General features: G+C 47.8%; 1 protein-coding gene across 4 annotated transcripts in view; it reads left to right on the forward strand.

Moving 5' to 3' along the window:
* EXTL3 (exostosin like glycosyltransferase 3) overlaps positions 1 to 19,728 on the forward strand; it is a 114,103-nt gene that overhangs the window by 58,659 nt on the left and 35,716 nt on the right. For 2 of the 4 annotated variants that reach the window (XM_066314585.1, XM_066314587.1), the window contains one exon: positions 7,172 to 7,274. The exons of 1 other annotated variant lie outside the window; for it this stretch is intronic. The gene's annotated coding sequence lies outside the window, so the exon portion shown is untranslated. Of the gene's footprint in view, positions 1 to 6,214; positions 6,389 to 7,171; positions 7,275 to 19,728 lie in introns of those variants that run through there. One more of the 4 variants, XM_066314589.1, reaches the window with a different exon arrangement.

A 19,728-nucleotide genomic window follows, 5' to 3' on the forward strand; every position in this document is an offset into this window, starting at 1 on the left:
CTTTTTTCATCAGCATAGGATATAAAAGTCATGGAAAGGCCGTGACAAAGCTGTAAGTGTGATCATGGGAGTTCTTAGGAATAGCTGCATCCTGGCCTTCGTGATTTCCATCCAGTACAGAGAACAAGGAAATCTGTGGAGTTCACAACACCAGTGGGGTAAGAAATTGTTCCAAGAGTATGATAAACGACTTGGAGCAGTGCAGATGATTTTTAAACTGGAGGATGGAGTGAGCAGAGTGAGCTGTGCCTGGGGCAGAGGGCTCAGCCCCTCCAGGGGCAGCTGCTGTGCAAAGGTACTTGTGCTTGGACTGAGAAGCCAAATCTGCTTCAGTTCCCAGAATAAGAACTGTTTAATGCCATCTATGGACGTGTGAGCTGGGAAATAGGAACAAAGGATGTTTTTACTGCAGAAACTGAATTCCTGAAAGTGCTGTTCAAGTAGCTTATTTAGCTCCGACATCCGTATGTTAAAATAGATGTGGGAAAAGCTGGAGCTGGGCAGCTTTTGGGTCAGGGTGAAAATATCCAGAGTGGAACTTTATAAACTCTCCCACTGTATTTTTTGGGTCAGGAGAGAGACCCAAACTTGAGTCCCTTCTCTGGGGAGAGGGTGCTGGGTGCTGCCCAGTCCCAGAGAGGGTGGGGAGAAGCTTGAAAGGTAGACGTGAACTGGGATTAATCACTGGAGCAAACTCCCAGGAAGGGATGGATTTGATTCCTCTGAATTTATCTTTGGAGGTTGAACTTGCTTTTTCTTTACCTGTAGGAATGCTGAGATGCAGAGAGGGTGGCACCAGTTTGGAAGCAGTGAGCAAAGGAAGTTTCCACTGCCTTTCTTGAAGACAAAATCTCAAGGCACCTTTTCTGCTGTGAAAGCAAAAATGCAGTCGTGGAACAGAGGGTGGCTTTGCACCATAAAATCCTGGAAGTTCTTTCTTGGACCAGTTCCTCTAGAACAAATCTTGGCAGTGGGCTGGGAGCTTAGGACAATTTTCTGGAAGGGGATTGTTGCCACTTCTATGTGTTCTTCCTGCTGGAGAAGGGAGAACTGTGCCAAGACAGATTCTGATGTGCCTGGAGTTATTCTTTGCAGCAGTTCATTTGCCCCTGCTGAGCATCCCTCACTTCCATGCTAATTCTCTGTGCCACTCAGCTGGTTTGAGGTGAAAAGGATTTGTAATATCCCCAGCTGCTGGTTCAGGTGAAGAGGAACCTTAATTGGAAGGTCCAGTTTTTATCCCTGAAAGTCTTGAGCCTCTGAAGTGTGTGCCAAGTGATTTCTTTAATAAATTTTTTCTGAGTGAAATAAGGGGAGGGGGAAAAATCCTTTCCTCTCAAAAATAACTCCTAATCTTGGAATCATTTAGGTTGGAAACTCCTCTAAGATTATTGAGTCCAACTGTTCGCCCAGCACTGCCCCATGCCCCCAAATGCCACATGAATTCAGCTTCTAAATCCCTCCAGGGATGGGAAACCACCACTGCCCTGGGCTGGACAACTCTTTTGGGGAAGAAACCAAATTTTTGATTGGCAGTGGCACCTCTGGCAGTGGGGGAAAATAATGGTGGTGCAGGCAGGTGAGGGAAAGAAAAATCTCTGGATAAGAGCCGTAAAAGAAGAGAAAATAGGGAAGCAAGTGGAGATAATTGTCAGGGAAGAGTGAGATGGAAGCAAATTGGGATGTTTTTGTGACCAGGAGGAAAGGAAAAAGCTTTTTGGTGAGCGCTGTGAGGATGAACAGTGAGGAAAATGGACAAATTTCTCTGGCTGGCGAAGAGATGAGGTCAGAAAAGAAAAGTTAAATATAAAAGAGAGCCTTAAATATCCCAAGATGCCATTTAGTGCTGTGTGTTCCTTGCCCAGCCCCCACGAACAGGGATTGCTCTGGACCACCTGGGGCTGCAGATTCTTCATCCCTGTTTCCTGTGGGGCAGGAGGAGATCTGTGTACATATCTGAGGGGCTGGCTTTCATTTCCAGGAGGATGTAGGTCCAATTTGTTTATGTTGGAGCAGGAGAGGCCAGGAGGAGGCCATGTGTGTAAGAGCAGGGCTGGATTTCCCCATGGAATCCAGAGGAGCCTTCCTGGGCATCTCTGCACAGCTGCTCTCTGCATCAGGCATGGAAAAAAAAAAAAAAAAAAACCCACCAAAAAGCAATTTAAAAATTCTTTTAAAAAAGATAACAACAGCAAAGTTCTGTTTCAGAGGATGGAAGGCTCCTTATCCACTAAATACATGCCATCACACAGATTCCTGTGATCTCCAGAGATGTTTAGGAGCTGTAGATCAACACATCAAAGGAGAGTCCGTGGGGCTTGGAGTACAAACTGGAATATTCAGGTGCCATAGGGGGTTCACAAGGCTCTGGGTCCGTGCCCAGGGAACTGATATTCCCAGACACCATCTGACAGCCTTCCCCCTTCCAGACAACTCTGCATCAAAGGTGACCTGAAAAACTTTTTTTAATGCATTAAAACTTGTCCCAAACTTTAAAAAAAAAAAAAATTACTATACTGCCAAAGTCCGGGTTTAAGAACTTTGCCTCTGCTTAAAAAGATGTCTCTTTGCAAAGTAGTTGCTTGTCCTCAAAGCAAAGTTTTGCATGTCCTCACTGATTTTAAGGTCTGGGGACCATGGACCTCTCCTGGCACAGCATCTGCATGTGCTGAAGGGGACATGAAGGGACCCACAGCAAGGGACAGCTGGGAATGATCCCCACTCCCATAATGGTGTGGCATGATCTGATAATCTGCTGGCTTCCTTTGGGGTTGGGGTTTTGCCCTTGAGATTTGGGTGGTTTAGAGTTTTTTGCTTTTGGAAGGCTTTGAGCTCCTCCCACAGTGGGATGTCTCTGCTTTTTCATACAGATAATTGTGTGTATATTATTTAGTTATGTGCCAATACTTATTACTTACACTAACAGGGTCATCTCCACTCTGACTCAATCTCCTTAAACTACTTTGTGCCACTATCAGAAGATGGATGCCAGGGGGAAAGAAGAAGAACCCAAGGCACTGCTCTAAATCCTCTATTTTGTTTCCTGTTCACCTCCATACTAAGAACTTAAAACTACAAAATTTTCCTACCCCGTGATACACTACACTACTGTCTTCACACTTTTGTGACTTGTAATTCTTCTCTTAGTGTTAGAAGCTTTTTTTTAGAAGCTGTTTAAAATCGAAGGCTGTGTCTCTGTGCCAAGGTCTACAATCCCCCTGTGGAAATGCAAACCCACTGTACAGATCTCAAACTCTTGCTCGGGTCTCAGACCTCTCTGCCGAGGTCTGTGACCTTCCAAGTGTCCAGAGGAATTCCCTGGACTCCCAACAGCTTCCCACTGCCAGAGGGCAGGGCTGGATGGGATATTGGGAAGGAATTGTTCCCTGTGAGGGCAGTGAGGAGCTGGCACGGGTTTCCCAGAGAAGCTGTGGAGATCCTGGCAGCGTCCAAGGAGTGAGGATGGGGATTTCTCTCCTCTGCCCATGGCACAGAGTGACAGGGTCCAGCAGTGTCCCCTCTGTGCTGAGTCAGGATCAGTGCAGGTGACCCCACGGCCCTGGGAGCCCTTCTGTTGCCCTGAACGAAGTTAAAACACAAACTAACAAGGAGTCAGTTTATGTCGTGCTTTATTCGGGGCCCGGGGTCCTGGGGACCAACGTCCCAAATCAGGATTCCCAAAGACCCTCATCAAGACTCAGGTTTTTATACCTTTTTACAAAGATTACTTCATCATACTACGTGACAAACAGAAAAATTCTTTGATAAAGCAATGACGTTCATCTACTAGGTAACAGACTTCTAAAGTAATAAATTCTACATGCTTGTCTTATTTAAAACTATAGGTTAATTACCAAAATTTACTTTTCCCCGTCACTAGACCCCCCTCCTAGTAATATTTCAAACTTTATCTTTAAGACGGTTTTCCCTTTCGGCATGTTCTTCATGCTTTGCTAATCCCTTTGATTATTGTTTCCACAGACCCAGCATATTCCCAGGCTACCTTCCCAAGGCCTAGTGCCCTAATGCTAGCCAAGAAGCCTTAGCATAACTACTGCTGTACGATTTTCTGGTATTTTGGTAACACTTCCAGGGTTGTCAGCCTTGGATCTCCCTCTCTGCAATCACCCCAGGAGGTGGGATGAGGTGACCCACCTCATGTGTGTGTTCTGTGACTTGCTGTTTGAGGGTGGGAGATGGGGACCTGAGGAAAGCTCAGCTCCCTGGGGACACCTCAGTCACACCCTTTGCCTGCTGCCCAGAGTACCGCAGGGCTTTGACCAGGAATGGTTCCACCCTCCCACAAAGTAACCTTTCCCTGTTTTTCTGGGATAGTTTCCCTAATGGCATCTGGAATGGGCCAGGCAAGCAGCCAGCAGACATCTCAGCAGCGGGATGTTCTTCCCCTCCAGCCCTGCAGTGGCCAGCTGGATGGGGATGAAAACCAACATCTCCCACCAGCTTGGCGTGGTGAGGAGAAGGGGCTGGTCCCTGAGCTCGAGGAATTACTCTGCTTTTTGATCGTCCGTCAGGAAGAATCCAGCAGAACCCCGGGGTGCTGCTGGGATGGAAAAGCAGGCGCCCGCTGTCTCAGAAATCTTCAAAACATTTCTCCTCTGGCCAGCACTGCTGGAGGTTTTCCTGGGTTGGGTCTGTGCCAGCCTCGTTGTGCTCCTGTCCCCCAGCTCGTCACCTGCCTTGCTGTGTCCCCGCAGATGTGACAGAGCCCTGCTGGCTCCTGTGGTTTGGCAGAAATCAGCATTTCCCCCCGTTGGATGGATCCCCCTCCCCTCCTGCCAAATGGGAATAGCGCTGCACAAAGTGCCTGTCCCCGTGAGGGAACAATTTGGTGGCATTCAGGAGTTGCTGAGTCTTGAACAGCTTCTGCTGGTCCAGCCAGTTCTTTCAAAGTTGGAGTTTCTGGGTACTTTTTTTTTTTTTTTTTGTTCAAATAGCAGCTTGCGGCGGACCAGAAACTGTTGTGACAGTGCCTCTAAAATCCTTAAGCTGCTTGAATCACTCCGAGGAGCCAGGCAATAAAAGAGCTGGAATAAAATGTATCCCACAATGTCCTTCACTTCTGCTGACAACTGCAGTTTAAATTACTGGTGCAACCTTTTAGCATAGCTGGCTTGTAAAAGCTAATAAAATATAAAATGAAGTTGGAGCAGCGACTTGCCACCTCTTCTGTGGTGGAGAGTAGGGAGAAAACACCCTTTTTTTGGGGTGAGCCTGTGCTGGGATGCTGTTACTGCTTTAATGACAGTGATCAGAATGAGATATTAATATATGCTGGAATTTTTACATTATTTTAATTATATAGTGTTTATTAGACATGGGCTTTCACCTTAATCATAAAGTGGCATTTATTCTATGAAGAACCTGATGCTTTCCAGAGCTTACATTAATATTAGGCTTTAAAAAAAAACCTCTTAAGCTCTCTTCTAGTCGAAGGTGTCCCTGCCCATGGCAGGGAGATGAAATGAGATGATTTGAGGTTCCTTCTAACCCAGACAATTCTGTGACTCTCAGGAGAGTGATTTGTTTGACTGATAAGATTTGGGCATCCCATTGCAGGATGCTCTCGATTCCTTGGCTCCTTTGCCCCAAGTGGCCGGAGTTTCAGGGACTCAAAATAATTGGTGGCTTTGAAGGGAAAAAAAAAAAAAAAATTAAAAATGCAGTTTTTAATTTCATAAACTGTCAGCATTCCAGGCTTGCCATGAAACATCTCCAGACCTGGGAAGAGGCAGCGAGGGCTGTGCAGATGCCGGGCTCCTGCAGCTCGTGGGTGAGGTTCCAAGCGGATATTTCACAGGTCACGTTGAAATGAAACCCTCAGCCCTGGCTCTTGAGTAACATCTTCACTGGTGATTTCTGGAGAACTCCGGGAAGAACTTTGCAATCAGGGAAGGAAGGAGAGGGCAGAAGGGTCGTGGAGTGTCCTTGTTTCTGCAAACATTTCGTGGCTGTGTGGGGATGGGAGCGTGCCAGGACCCGCAGCCTGCCAGGAGAATGAGCTCCCATCGCGATGTGTTTCCTTCTTTGTATCCCCAAGATGTGGGCACCGGGGAAGTGTTTTGCCAGCTGAAGTGGAAGGGATGGCAGCAGCCTTTATAAGCAGCACCAGCCTCCAAGGACCAGCCCTGACTCCCTGCCGGGAGCTGGGACTGGGCAGAGGCTGCGAGTGTGGAACACATTAGTGAGAGTCAGCGTGGGGAGAGCGAGGTTGAGAGGCTCTGCTGTCCCAGAGGCTGTGTAGGAGGATGAAGGCAGGATGTCGATGGTCCTATTTTGTTTTAAAACAAAGGGAAATACCACTGACAGCCAAGGCGTCGCCTGCCTGCTGAAGGATAATCCTGGAGCCTCGGGCTTTTCTTAACAAAAGGTATTTTATTTTTCTTTTAATTTTTTTATCTGTTTGTCTGCTGAGATCAGACGGGTTGTTTGCAGCAGAGGCGTGGCTGAGAGAGGATTTGAGCTAGGGAAAAAGCTGGATGAAGAATCGGTGGGAATTGCTGGGCTTGAGGCTGGACTTGGGTGGTGTGTCCCAGAGCAGGTTGGGCAGGGTGGCTGGCAGTGATCCTCTTGGACTGGACTTTGGCACTTATGGAACAACAGAGGTAATGATTTTATTGAATATTATTGTGGGAAACGATCTCATGGATGTAACCTGAGAGCTGTCAATTACCAGGTGTTGTACAGGAAGAATTTTGTGTGGAGTGAGCTGAGAAAGCTGAGAATGCCTGGAAGCGAGCTCAGAGCTGATGGAGCACGGAGCTGAGGACCCACATCTGATCCCTTTTAGATTTGCAGTATCCCTTCTCCAGGTGCTCTCATTTGTGCCTGATTCCCTCTTTAGTGTCCTTCAACTTCCCTTACCCCCCAGCAGCTCAAATTGTCAGACCTGGGGGAGCCTCCAGGCTTAAGACCATGTCATAAATCACAAAATCCCAGGATGGTTTGGGAGGGAAGAGACCTTAAAGCTCACCTCATTCCATGCCCTGCTATGGGCACAGCCACCTTCCACTCTCCCAAGTTGCTCAGTCCCTGTTTGGAGAGGTCCAGAGGGACCTTTGTGTCAGTCCCTCTCTTGCACCATGCCTCGAGGCCATGCATAACTTGTTTCTTGAGTCCATGTGGTTTTGCCTGTGTTTTTTGTGTTAAACAGGAGGGAAACCCTTGAGATCAGCGCCGGGAGAAAGAAGAGAGGTGGTGAAGGAATCGATGTGAGATGTGGGACAGGTCTGAGCCAAGGAGCTGAGGGACAACAGGTAAAGCACAAAGGAGCACTGCAGTGCCAGGCTGCCCCGTGCATGGGGTTAAACTACTTCTTCTCTGGCTGGATTTTACCATAATTTACCAAAACATCTCACACCCTTCTAACAACACTCTCCTCCTCCCCATGGTCCAGCTGAAATAATGGCAAGATGAGGAAAGCTTGTAAAAATAGGGCAGGGCCAGCACAGTGTCACCCCCAGAGCTTTAATCAAGCCCCTTATATATTTTTTGGCCATCAGCTCTTTCATTTAATCATCCTTTAATTGCTGAAAGTTTTAGCCAAGTTCATTTGGCAGAACTGCAGGCGAAGAAGCAGCATTTCACAATCTTCTGGTTTCAGCAGTTTTCCGTTCTGATTTTGAATGTCACTAATGGTCTGAGCTCAGTGTCTGGGTGCCTCGGGATCCAAATCCCTGCACACAGCTCAGGGGGAAGCTGGGCTCTGAACATTCCTCTTCTTTAGCATCATTCTCTGGGCAGATCCTTGTCCCCAAACTCTTTGTGATCGAGGTGTGAGGATTAGTCCATGGGTGCTGCTCGCAGCTCTTGTGGGAGTGTGTGGCTGCCTGGGAGCCTTCCAATCTCACTGCAGAGGCTGGAATTGCTGCCAGCAGCACATTTCTCCTTCCTCAGTTTTCTTCTCACCCCTGCAAGGAAGCCAGAGGATGAGATTTTGTGCCCTGTGCTGAGCTCCTTCAGGCAAACTCGTGGCCTGGAGTATTGTCAAGACTGCTGATGAGTTTGGGCTCCAGCAAAGGTGTCAGGAGTGAAGCAAAGGAGTCACTCCTGCCTATTCCAGGGAATGGCACATCCTGGCACGGGGACACAAGGACACCACGAGGCAGTAGCATCCTGCACAAAGCTACTCTGTCAGCCCAGCTTTTGGAGTGGAAGCAGCACGTGGATTGTGACTGGGAGCCACCAGAGTTGCTCAAGTCTGGTTGCTAAATCCAGCTCCTGCTGTGAGGAAAGCTTGGGTGGAGTGTGAGGGGCTGTGGTACAGCTCAAAGCACATTCGGTGCTCTCAGGGTCCCTTTTGGCCATGAGCTCTGCTCCTCTGTGACGAGATCACAGCTGCACCTCCAGTGACACAGGGCCACTTCAAGGCCCTGTTCTGACTCCCTGTCACAGGATTTCTCCAGGAGCATCTGCTCCGTGTCTTCTTGGGCTGAACTGCTTCCAGCAGCCTTAGTGACTGTGCTTTCCTGCAGGAAATCCAACCATGCAGGATGGTGTTTAGCTTATGGGACTGTGGCTATCCAACCATCATGGCATTCTGAAGTTGCCTTTTTTTATTATTTTCTTTAAACCTGTTAGCTGTTTCCCCAACCCCATATCTGTGTATCTGTGGAACTGGTTTTTTTTTGTTGTTTTTTTTTTTTCCACCTGCTTTATTCAAGTGAAAGAGTAAATCCTTTTTGATTTATTCCAGAGCAGCCCTCGAGCTCAGCTCTTGTGAGAGCCTGCTGACTTGGAGTTCAAAAGATCTCACATCTTTGAGGCCAGGCTGTGGTCTTCCATCTTGCCTCAAAGTTAAACTGAAGGAGAAAATTCCTTTTCTTCTTACAGAGAAAAATCATCATGCTGTGTAAGGGAATCAGACTTACCTGGAGCAGCAGAGAATTCTGCCAACATGCACAATTCCAGGTTAAAATCTGGTTGTTCAGCAAGGCTTTATTTTCAAGCACTGAGCACGTTGTTTAGGAAGTGTTTTGTGGAGATAAATACTCCTTTAAAAGCAGTGCTGTTGTCTGGCTGGGATCCAGCCTGTGATCCTACATTAAAGCATTTTTGGGGTGTTTAAACCACTACATTACCACAGTGGCTAGAAGTGGTAGTTCTTATCCTTAACTTCCTGTGGATCTGCAGGGTTAGACGAGACATTAGGAAGAAATTCTTTACTGTAAGGGTGGTGGTGAGGCCCTGGAATGGAATTCCCAGAGAAGCTGTCTTGGATCCCTGGAAGTGTCCAAGGCCAGGTGAAACAAGGTTTGGAGCACCCTGGGAGAGTGGAAGGTGTCCCTGCCCATGGCAGGGGGTGGAATGGGACAATCTTTAAAGTCCTCTCCAGCCCAAATCATTCCATGATTCAATGAGGCGCAGACATATCTGGCATATACATGTGTGTGTGTGATTTATACACGTACACAGAGCAAAATAAACCTGGGAGAACTATTTATATCCTATTTCACTTCCACAGGGCCCTGCTTAGTCCAGATTTATGCAGTTGTGGCTGCAGCTGTGAGCTTGGAAGGGCAGAGGTAATGGATGGAAGACTTTTAATAACTGTAGGGACCCTCCTTTTAAAATCCAGCTCCTCTGAGCAAGGTGACCTTGGTTCTGATTTGGGAATCCTTGGGAAGGATATGCTGATCCATGGAGCAAAGGCTTGAGCTGGTGGAGTTTTCAGCACTCCTGAGGTTGTCAGGCTTGCAGCTGAAACACTGGGTGCTCTCCCAGATTGGAATTTACACCTGGGAATGGTGTATCTCTGTTTTTTAAAGAGCTCCTGCTATGGCATGCTGGGGAGAGAACCAGCTTTTTTACCTGCCTCCGAGCAGCACAAAGGACTGGCAGCATAAGTGAGAGCTCAGGTAGACCTCAAAGGTGTGAGGAAAACCCCAGGTGGTGTTTTGCCAGCCCTTCTCAGCAGAAGTCTTCCAGAAATCCTTTCTTTCGAGGTTTTTGGGCCTGTGGAGAACGTGCATGGGAACACCTTGGTGTTTTATCCCACTTCCAGGGGAAAAAAAAATGCGTGGAAAGCTGAAACTGCAATAATTCTGTGGCATGTGTTGGGTACAATAAAGCCACACAGCTCAGGTGACAGTAAAGGACAGGTAGGAGACTGCTCTTCTGCTGTTCTGTCCCCACTCTTCCTGCTCTTTCCTGTGCAGGGAAAACCCACATCCCAACCTTCTCCCGTGTTCTGAGCCAGCAGTAAAGTAGGAAAATGTTTTTTCCCCAAATCTAATTTGAAACATGATGACTGGACCGTTCTTAAACAGCTTCCAACTTAACAATAAAGAAGCAGAGTGCTTGGCAGGAGCCTCTGTACATAATTTAGATCATAATCAGATGCATTAACACATTTTATATGGATCTCATGGGGGCCAGGAAGACGAGGTGTGCTGGGTAATTTCTTTCCAGATTTCTTTACCTGATTGTTTATTACTCTTGGGGACTTCATTCGTGGTCCAAATGTCACCAGCAGAATCCTGCTGCTTCATGTGCCTGCATTCAGAGTAGCTGAATTCCTTAATCTTTGTGTTCCCCTCAGTCTTTCCATCTGTGGTTGTCAAAGGGAGGATGGGGAGGGAGAGAGGGAAAGGGGACAAAAGCAAAGAACCCAAAATCGTGCAAATTACTGAGCCTGGAGCTCGATGGGAGGGAAGGTGCTGAGATTGCTCCGTGTTCCCCACTGAGTACAATCAGGAGCTGCTGCTGCTGGAGAGCTGTGTGGGGGAAAGACTTCCTCTGCCTCCCCTTCCCTTCGAGATGTTCAACATGAGCAGCTCTAATTTTATAAATCTGAAAGCTTTTCAGCGCTCAGAGAAGAGAAATGATCGCGTGTCTCTCGCGTCGCTTGATTGTTTTGCCATGAATCCACCCATTCCCAAGACATCCTTGTGAAATCTCTCCTTTGACAGAAAAATCCGTTGCTGCTTTGAAAAGTGGTGTTTTGGATGTCTTTCTGCTCTGCTGGTTTGTATTATCATCCCCACAGAAGGTGGGAAGTTCCCTGTCACTTCCACATCTCCTTTACACATGCAGGAGTAATAACCCTCCCCAGGTTCATGGGATTTATTTGTTACTGAACTCCGTGGAGTAGTGTTAAATTGAGATTCCCAATCCTTCCCCAGCCAGGGGCCAGGCTCTGCTCCCAGATGCGTGCACAGCTCAGGTTTGGGACATGAGGGGCTGCTCTCTTCACTCATCCAGGCTGGAACCACCCAGTGGTGGCCTCAGCCAGCTGCCACTGATCCAGAATTTGGCACAACCAGGAATCAAACCTCCGAGGCAGGTCAGATGTGGCAGGTGAGAAAGCTCAAGAGCCTGAAAGTGGCTGGCTTACACCTCTGGATTTGGGCTACAGAACAGGCCTTGGGACCACAGCAGCCCAGACCAAAACCACAGAGCTCCTTCTTCCTGTTTTTCACTGATAATGGCGCTGAAAACCACCCCAGGCCAGAGGAGAGGCATGGGTTTCTTTGCCTCTTTTTTTTTTTTTTTTTTCCTCTTTAATAATTGTTTATCAACATCAAGTAGTGATGCAACAGCATCCCAGATGAGCTGAGCTTGTAAAGTGGCTTTTACCACAGAGCATAATGATGATGGAGAAATGAGTATCCTTAAAAATCAGCGTTGATGGGGTTGATGAACTTCCATTTCCTGTACTGAGCGAATCCCTGTGTCTCACCCTCCAGTGCCTTGTGCTGCTGAAATGTCCACAGGGAGAGGGTGAAGAGCTGAGCTGGGGCCTCTCCCCCAAACTCCTGCCTTTCCCTGGGTTTTCCAGCTGAGTACTGAGGAATGGTGTTACTTGCAGGATATTCTCCCTCAAGATATAATAAAAGTTAAGGTTGTTTTGCTCTCCTGAGCAAACCCTTCCGTGTCCATCTCGTGACTCAAAATTGTCAGGAGAGCATCAGAGCAGCCTGATCCAGGCTCTGAAGGGTTTGTGTGAGCAGGACAGGCAGGAGTACACGAGAAGGAGAAAATATCCCCCGTCCCTTTGGTATTTATATATATTTTCCTTGCTCCCAGTGCCCAAGTTTCCAGCTGGGACTGATGAATTCTCCTTTGGTCAGTGGCACACACAGTTTGGACAAGCTCTGTGGCTTCTGGGCCTGGCTGCCAGAACTGCTGCTGAACAGGAGAGATGAGGAATTCAGGTTCTCTTTAGCATGGGAATCTACTGTGCTACTTTAAACTGACACAGAGCAGAGTTAGATTGGATTTTAGAGAGAAATTCTTCACTCAGAAAGTGGTGAGACCCTGGCACAGGTTTTCCAGAGAAGCTGTGGCTACCCCTGGATCCCTGGAAGTGTCCAAGGCCAGGCTGGATGAGACTTGAAGCAACCTGGGATAGTGGAAGGTGTCCCTGCCCATGGCAGGGGGTAGAACTGGATGATTTTTAAGGTCCTTTCCAAGCCAAACCATTCCATAATTCCGTGATTCTGCATGGGGGATGCTCTTTACATATCACAAGGAAGGGAATAGATGTAAATAAGGCAGAATGGGAAAGATGGAACGACTCTTCTGGTGGTTGGGAATGGGAATAAAGTGCTTTTTTCTGTACCAGGCAGAAGGATGCTGCCTGTTGAGAATATGTGTGGTTGCCCTCCTCTGGTTGAAAATAGAACAACCTCCCAAGCCCAGGGGCTTTTTTTGGGGGGCAGGATTGTTGTGTTTCCTCAGAGTGACTTGGAAAAGAGTCAGGAGCACTTTAGATGCTGGGAATTGGATCAGTGCAACGTCTCACCCTTCATCTGCCCCACTGGGGCAAAGGGGCAGAGCCAAGGGATGCACCAAAGCAAAAACGTGTCACTGAACCATGGAGAAACTCTGGGTGCAGGGTGGGCAGGGCTTGGAGAGGCTGCCAAAACGCAGCTTGGCTGCAAGATGTGGCTCTGAGGAATCTGTCACCGAGGCCTGGTGACCCCAAGAGCCCTGTCACACCTGAGAACAGGCAGCTGAGCCCTGCCTGCCATTCCTCTCAGTGGAGCTGGCTTGAGTTATGCATCAGCCTGAGATTTACGTGACAGATTTAATTAGCAAATCATTTGCTGCTGACCTTCCCTTTTATGAAAATAGGCTGAAAGTGAGTTTATCAGCAGTTAGCTGTTCCAGCAGAGAAGCAGAGGCTTAGAGGATTTAAGGGAAGCTGCATCCAGCACTGGTGATTTCCACTCGGGTGTGTTAGACCATGTCCTTGAAGGCTGCTGATACTAAGTCAGGTAATCCTGGTCAGCAGAAAAACTGGCTTGTGCTTTGGGTTGTTTTTTTTTTTTTTTCCATCTGGATCAGGACTAGCAAAGTCAGGGAGATAGCTGTGTGCCTTGGAAGAGCGCCTTAAAGGTGAAACCTCTGTTCTGCATTTGGAGCCGTTTCAAAATGTGAATCCTAGGAACTATAGATTTTGTCTTCGATGGATTTTGGCAAGACAGTTGTTGGAGCAGCTGGAAGGGAGATGAACCTGAGAGGACCTTTTGACTTTGGTGTGAAACTCAATAGTTACTTTCCAGTAACAGGGAGACATTTAAAAAATGCTGAACCTGGTGACATCTGCAATTCACAGAGTGTCTAATCCATGCTTTTTTTTTTCTCCCACTACGGCAACCAGACAGGACCCAGGGTGGGATGTGCACACCTTGTGTGTCTCTCTGCATGTTGGATACGTGGAAGGATTTGGGGAAAGGATTGTGTAGGGGTTGAGCAGAGCTGGTCCTTAACAGGCTGTCCCTTAAACACCAGCCCAACCCATTTAATCTCACAGCATTGCACTCATGAATGTTTTATCACCTCCTACAAGCATTGAGTCCTACAACGCCACTAAAACACCTTGAATTTCAGTGTGAAAGTGGTGAAAGTGTCTGAACCGACGAGATTCCCATGTCCAGAGGTAAATATTGGAGAGAGGGAAGCACAGTGTGCTGGGAGTCTCCTCGCTGCCACCACCTCATACATCCAATGAGAAGCTTACAGAGAGTTATTTTTATTATCCATTACAGCTTTATCCAGTTCAGATACCTCCAGGAAAGGCTTCCACCTTCTCTCTGGCATTTCTTTGCACTGTAGAACTGACAAGTTTGGAAGGGACCATTGGAAGTCTTTAATTCAATGTCCTGCTTAGGGCAAAGGTAAATGAGATTGCTGGAGGCTTTGTCCAGCTGAGGTTTTGCTGTGCTGGGCTGGAGGGTTCAGCAGCTCTCCAGGCTCCTGTTCCAGTCATTGGTTTTCCTACTGAATATCCACACACAAACCTTGCTGCTGTCAAGGTAATCAACATCTGCCAAGGATGGTTTCAGAAGATAAATCCGTGAGGTTCCGTTTGCTCACAGCACATCTTCTTACCCTTCGTGGCCATGGGATTGGATTCCAGGAGGATTTGCTCCGTCCATCCCTGCCCACAGACTTCAGCTGGCAGCGAGGTGTTGCTGTCCCCTTTATTCCAGGGACAAACCCTCTGCAGAGTGAGTTTGTGCTGTCAGAAAGTTAATACTCAGAAAGTGAAGTGCAGGTAACCTTGGCTTCCTCTCGACTTGGCTGCTCACAAGCTTTTCATTGCCTTCTCTAATAAAGCCTTTACAATTGCTCGGAGACACTTAAAGTTGTTAATGTTTAAATAAAGGGATTAATTTCAGGCCTCCTGCTGCTAAACTTGTACGTTTGGATTTTGAGGAAGTGCCTTTTCCCTGCGAGGTGTGAACGGGCTCGGCAAAGTGGCTCCCTTTGATCAGCTAAATGGAGTGGAACTCGTCATGAGGAGCCACTGAACTCCTCAGCATCGATCTGCACTTGCCAGGCAATGGGAAAAATTCAAATGGCTCCGTGAGGAGTAAACAGAGGGATCTTAGGGCGTGGATAGAGGCAGGTGCCTCAGGAACTCCTGCCTTTTAAACCTGTTCCTGCCCTCGATTTTATTGATGATTGAATTGGTTTTTTGACATTTCTGTGCCTTGGCTTCCCCACCTATAAATTACTTGTGCCTTCCTTTTGGGTTATTGAGCTTGGCTGACACATATAAAAATTGTCAAGGTAGGGTGCCAAGCGCACACAAACAGTTTTATTTTTAGTGTCTTTTGAAATCTTGGACTTTTTGTTCTCGCTTTTATCTGTCTCTTCCTTTTTAATCACACCAAATGGAAATAAATTCAATCACAGCTGGTGCTGGAGAAGAATCATTAGGCCCATCCAGCTGGCTGTCTTGGGGCCAGAGTGGGATTGTTCCCTATGCTGCATTTCCAAAGTATTTTATCTCCTTTAGTCCTGTGTTTGTGGAGTGATGAGCTCCTTTCACTTCTGTCGGCTCCCGCCATCGATCCCAACGGGAAGGGCTATTTTTAGGTGGCTGTAAGTAAATGGACATCAGGCACTGTGGAAAGGGGACTGGGTTATTTTTGGAAACCCATCAGCCGCCGTTCTGGCAGGTCCTGCTGAGGGATTTGTCTTCGGCTGGGTTGTCTCAGGCTGTGGTATCGCAAAGGAGGTTGTGAACCTGGTTTCGTGGATGTGATCTACACTCCGAATGTGGAATTAGCAGCTGCTGGGGATTATGTTGGTGGCATCGGTTTCTGGGATTGAATTCCCCCTTGGCCAGGTTGGATGGGGCCCTGAGAAACCTGATCTAGTGAGTGGCATCCCCACCCGTGGCAGGGGCTGGAACGAGATGAGCCTTAAGGTCCTTTCCAACCCAAACCAGTCTGGGATTCTGGGATTCTAAACCAGCCTGGCTGGGAGGGATGCAAGGCAGGGGTTGAGCTGAAGATTTTGGGGCAGAAGATGAGGTTGACTCACGGGAAACGTGGAAAAGGCCCCTGAAGTGGAACCAAACCATGGAGATGATGTCGCAGTTGGAGCCCCTGATGAATGTGCAGATTTGGCATCTGTCAGCAGCCACACAGCAGGTTTTGGGGTGCACACTTGGGAGTTTGGGATTGTTCTGCTTCAGTGGACTGCAGGAGGATGATGTTTTCTTGGTTTTGCTTAGTCCTTGTAAAGAATTTTTTCGTGTGGGGACATGGCTTAAGGGTGGGCTTGGCAGCACTGGGTTGTTAGTTGGACTCAGTGATCCCAGAGGGCTTTTCCAGCCTGAATGATTCTGCCATTCCAGGATTCCATCAGCATTCTGGGACAGCTGTGCCACAGTTTTTGCGTGGAGCTGATGTTGCTTGGAGCCCCTGGGCTCTCCAGAATGTGAATGTGCAGGTTGGAATCTGGGGACAGTGACCAAATCAACGCCATCACCTCGGAGAGCTCGGGGAGCCTGAGCAGAAAACCTCCTGTGGGGGATTTAGCTGCGCATTATCTTCTCTTTCTGCCTCAGCAAAGACCCAAATCTAATTTCAAAGGTCAGAGCATGCTCTCACCTGGGTGTTCCCAGCCTTTTATAGAGTGGTTGAAGGCCATTTCCTAAAATTAGCTGCTGCAGGGGAAAGCTGATACTGGCTGCATATCAGACCCTTTCCAAAGCTCTGGGTGACCATTTACTTGATGGGCTCCTATTGAAACTCATGGCTAAAAGGTAGAGAATGGAAGAAAACCAGAACCCGATGCCGCTTCCTAGCTGAGAATTAAAATCATGTGGGTTTTGGGGCAGAATTCCTCTTCTTGGTTGTTTTTGGAGGCGTTCTTTTGTTTTCCTGATGCCTGCCTTTTTACAATGAGACTTATTTTTGTTTTCCTCCAAACTTCCTGGTGATCCAAACATGCTGGGGAGCTCTGGGAAAGGGGAACATGTGACTCTGAAGGAGGCTGAAATGGTAAAGCACAGATCTGCTAAGCAACAGCATTGACACGTTTAAATAAATCTGCTGTTGACTAATATAGAGTGACATATTGAGAGCAATTAAAAAAAAAAAAAAAAACACAACAAGGAAACTAGGCACAAATTTGGGAAATGAGTGGAATGGGAACAGAACAAAGATGTTAGAGAGGACGCTGGATAAAAGAGAGGGAGGGCTGCTCCACAAAAGGAGTTTGCTGGAGGACCAGGGTGTCCATCAGGACAGGGGGAGACAATAGCAGAAGTGCAGATTTGTGCTGAAATTATCCCTTGGCAGAAGGATCTTTTTATTTCTGCTTCCCTGCCAGCTCTGCTGGCTGCCAGGATTGAAAGGATTTGTACTGCCTGGCGCAGAGAGGAGCACGTGGTGGGATGTCAGCTTAGAGAAGGTAAGGTGGCACTTCTTGTTCCCGTGGTGGCTTTGGGACTATTGTTCCTTTGGATCTGCTGTCATCTGGGTGTGAGTCCTGTCATTCCCATCCCTCTGGATGTGTGTAATGCTGGAGAAGGGAGCAGGGACTGAATCAGGAGGGGTTGGGTTTGAAGAGCTGGTGAAAGGAAATACCTTAAAATCACAGAATGGTTTGTGTGGGAAAGAACCTTAAAGCTCATCCCATTCCACTTCCTGCCATGGGCAGGGACACTTCCCACTATCCCAGGCTGCTCCAAGCCCTGTCCAGCCTGGCCTTGGACACTTCCAGGGATCCAGGGGCAGCCACAGCTTCTCTGGGAAACTTGCAGAGCTCATCTGTGGAACTTGCTGCTGCAGGAAGCTGTGAAACTGAGTGCTTGGTGTGTTTTTCCTTTCCTTTTTCCCTCTCCTTTTTTTGAACTGTTCTGTAGACTCTGTACTATTGAGAATGTCTGTGACTGATTGCTGCAAAAAAAGGTATTTTGGTGGACAGCTACTGTTCTTCAAGGGCTCCTATAATTCCTGTTTGTTAATGGATCAGGGCGATAAATTGTCTTGAATAAACTGTTCCATGACTGTGAAGTATGGTTATTTTACACCGAAAATTACTGGAAGTTAGTGAGGGGCTGAAGTGAACAGATCATTGGCTTGATCTAACACAACCATCCTAGTGCTTCCTTAATTTATTTTTTTTTTTTTTGGATTCTCTACTGAGGCCAAATTGAGTTGTGAATTTTGTGCCCATCTCAATGACTTTGTTCCAGGCCGGTGCCCTCGTGCCCATCCATGTGGCACGTTCACAGTGGAGCTGTGTTTGCCAGCAGCTTTCCCAGCCTCTGGGAATGGCTTCCCTTTTCCTGGCTGGCCATCAGGTGATTCCTCAGAACAGAAAACTCACACACTGTCCAGCCTGGGGTGGTGTGAGGCTGAAAGGGAGAGAGCTCTGCTGTCCCTCAGGGAAATTTTGTGCAATCAGAACCATCCGTGGCTCCAGCCACTGAGATGAGAGTGAGATGGCACAGCTCGAGATGCTGGGGCTGGCTCTTGTGTCCATAATAACTGCTGTGAGTGGCCAGAAGAGGCGTTTGTGGATTGCTCATCCATTAGCACCTCTCAGCATCTATTTTCCAAACAGTCCCTGAAGTGAGCTGGAACAGGTTCCGAGAGTTGGAGCCAGTCTGATCTTTGGGACGATGGCTGGGAGGCAGCAGCTTGTGTTGGAAGCAGTTCCTTCATCTGCATGAGCCTTGTGCTGGCACTGTGGCCCATTTTTCGAGCTGCTCCGAGGACATTTGGCCCCTCATCCCTACAGAAATAGGCTGCTGTGTGTCAGAGATTCCTGCCTGGAGGATTTGGGAGCCAGAGGAGCTCCAGCCTTCCCAAACGTGTCCTCTCTGCTGGCATTTGGATTCCCTCCACGCTGTGCCGTGGGCAGGCGAGGAGGGATTGCCTGCTGAGGGTTATTGGGGTGATCCCTGGAGTGCAGGCTGTACCCACAACATCCACGGTTTCTCTGGGGATTTTCCCTCCTGGCCATTTGTGATGTGAACGATTCAAAGCCCTACGAACAAGCTCTGTCCTGAACATCCTGCTGCCAGTCCAGGGAAGCTGTTAAACCATTAACTCCGCAGAAACTTGGCTGCTTTGAGGTGCTCAGTGACAGCACCAGTCTCACCCCTCATGGCTGAAGCGTTTGGACTCGGTGTGATTGCAGCAGACGGATTGTCTCAAAGCCACAAGGTGTTCGTTGGCTTTCATGTTTGATGACAGTTAATAAAAATTTCCTTTAAAAGACACATTGCTTAGCATTAGAGGCTCTTTAATAGTTGTCAGAGGGTTCTGATAAAACAGGGCTTTTGGCATCTGCTCTTACCTCTTAGTCCTCCAATAACTGTTGAATCCATCAGCTGTTTGCACTCAGATTTGAGAGATGGAGCTCACCAGAGCAGTAGCTGTATAAATGATCTGAAAATAGGGAACTGAGGCTCTCCATGGGGTGCTGGAGAACCCCATGGAAAACTGAAGGAATCAAACAGTAAGAATTCAGCTTCATTTGTGCTGCTGTTCCCAGAACTCATGGGGGCACGTTGGCACCACAGATACTTTTCTCAAAACATCGTGCTGAGCATTGCAGGGCCACTACAAGCACTTGACTAAATTAATAATCATTCCAGCTCTTTCTCCAGCTAAGAGGACACCATTAGTTTTGGGAGAGCAGCTGGGAAGTGCATTTGGACCAGGCTTTAAGTTGGGCAGGTTTTGGGTTTCAAAGGCATTTTAAAAACGCTCCCCCAGCTCTCACATGGAGTCATGCTTTGCTGCCTTGGCCTGGAAGGCAGCGTGGAAGCTAAAAAATCTATTAGCAAGTTTCAATTTACTCAGGATAAATCCTTCCCTGAGGATTGCTCTTGTTCTCTGGAATTACAGGGTTTGGCATGATAACTTTTTTTTTTTTTCTCCTTAATTTGTCCCTTTTGCACTTCCTTGGTGCGAGCAGGGAAAGCAGCAGCAAAACTCAGGCAGGAGAGAG

The sequence above is a fragment of the Sylvia atricapilla genome, chromosome 3 (assembly GCF_009819655.1).
Source record: "Sylvia atricapilla isolate bSylAtr1 chromosome 3, bSylAtr1.pri, whole genome shotgun sequence".
In the NCBI taxonomy this organism is placed as follows: domain Eukaryota; kingdom Metazoa; phylum Chordata; class Aves; order Passeriformes; family Sylviidae; genus Sylvia; species Sylvia atricapilla.